Source organism: Myotis yumanensis, unplaced genomic scaffold (genome assembly GCF_028538775.1).
Source record: "Myotis yumanensis isolate MYYU_CA2020_CCGP unplaced genomic scaffold, mMyoYum1.0.hap1 SCAF_18, whole genome shotgun sequence".
Classification (NCBI taxonomy): domain Eukaryota; kingdom Metazoa; phylum Chordata; class Mammalia; order Chiroptera; family Vespertilionidae; genus Myotis; species Myotis yumanensis.
In genome coordinates this window covers 17,708,312-17,710,072 of record NW_027223769.1, presented here as the reverse complement: position 1 = coordinate 17,710,072, position 1,761 = coordinate 17,708,312, and the positions used below count along the sequence as shown (strand labels likewise).

The following is a 1,761-nucleotide window of genomic DNA, read 5'->3' as shown; positions in this document are numbered from 1 at the left end:
ATTGCCACCTTGCTTTTTCCAAGAAGACGTTGGCTTGATACCAACACAGGGGTGGGGACTAGCATTAGGACCAGCCACTCTTGTCAAAAAGACATGTCAGGGGGCTTCCTCAAAGCGCGGTGGCCTGGGTGCCTTTGACTTCTCTCGCTGCCCCACCCGGCCACTGTGGACTCTGGGGGACCCAGCGTGGAGCCCTGGACCCCCAGGATATGGAGCACTTGGTGCAAAGCCAGGCCTGCCCCAGGCAGACTGGGAGGAGGTGGTCAGGCTGGTGAGAGGCGGACGACGCTTTGTCCCTCAGAGACTTGTGAGTCGAGAAGGAGCCGAGTGCCTGGGCGCCAACTCCAGGGCCTGTCCTCTCCCTCCTCCTGACCCACTGCTGCTAGAAGTGGGGGGCAGGGGATCGTCTGCTTGTCAAACACCGGGGACCTCACCCCGCCCACACAGACACCAGGGGGCACCCCAGTGCCCAGAATTGGGCCGCACACAGTAGGTGCTCACTAAATAGGCACTCGTGAATTCATGGCGGTCTGATCCTGCTCGCACATCCGCTCTCCTGGTCTAGTTTGCCGCATCTTCCCAGAACAGGGCCTTATTCAAAAAATTGGACATGGGGTGAAATGGCACTGTCATCATGCTTTTTGTTGTTGTTGTTAGTTCTTACCCAAGGATAATTTTCCCATTGATTTTTAGAGAAAGAGGGAGGGAAGGACGGAAGGAGGGAGATAAGGAAGAGAGGGGGGGAAGGGAAAGAGAAAGAGAGGGAAAGAGAAGGAGAGAGAGGCAAAGGGGAGAGAGAGAATGAGAGAGAGAGAGAGGGAGAGAGAGAGAGAGAGAGAGAGAGAGACCCGCGCTTGCCTTGACTGGGGCCAGGGATCAAACTTGCAGCCCAGGTACATGCCCTTGACCAGGAATTGAATCTGCCACCCTTTGGTGCATAAGCCGGTGCTCTAACCACTGAGCCACCGTCCAGGACTCGTTATAGTTTCTTGGACTATTAGCTGCCCCACGGCAGAGGCAGTCACCAGCCGTCTGTGTTTAAGACCATCACAGGAGCCTGTTTCTATCTCTCTCCCTCTTCCTTCCTCTCTGAAATCAATAAAAGTATATTAATAATAATAATAATAATAATAATAAAAAGACCATCACAGGGAAGCCCCTGGCCTCCCCATCATGGCCCTGGTGTCCTCCACCTTCTTCCACCTGGTCCCTGCTGCACCCAGCAGACACCCTCTCCAGGGTACTTGCTCCCTGTCATTTTCGGGGCTTTCTGGGTTGGCCAGCTCAGGTGGGAACTCCCAGACCCCCCCTCAGTTCCCGTAAACCCCCCCCCCCCGCTTCCTCCCCCCCCCCCTCAGGCCCCTGATGTGTGCAGGTGGGGGTGGGGATTTGGGCCCCTCCTGAGGTTGAATGTTTCCTTTTTCTTTTTCTTTTTTTTTTAAATGTGGAACGCTTCACGAATTTGCGTGTCATCCTTGCGCAGGGCCGTGCTAATCTTCTCTGTATCGTTCCAGTTTTAGTATATGTGCTGCCGAAGCGAGCACGAGGTTGAACATTTCCTTTACATTTATTTACTCTTTGAATTTCCTCCTGGGCCCTTGTGAGTTTCCAGGCGCTGGGAGTTGCACACTTTTTTCGCTGGAAACTGGGTTCATGTTGTCTCACTGGCAGCTTCTTTCTTGGCATGTTTTTGTTCTTTTCTATTGCCGTGATGTGAAAGATGAATTTTCTGTTTCTTTATGAAAAAAAAAAAGAAAATAG

At 52.8% G+C, this 1,761-nt stretch overlaps 1 non-coding gene across 1 annotated transcript; it reads right to left on the bottom strand.

The window, feature by feature from the left end:
- Positions 1–1,438: 1,438 nt before the first annotated feature.
- LOC138997491 (U6 spliceosomal RNA) lies at positions 1,439–1,544 on the bottom strand. Its single transcript, XR_011468955.1, has one exon. It is a non-coding gene; the product is annotated as a U6 spliceosomal RNA (small nuclear RNA).
- Positions 1,545–1,761: the final 217 nt, after the last annotated feature.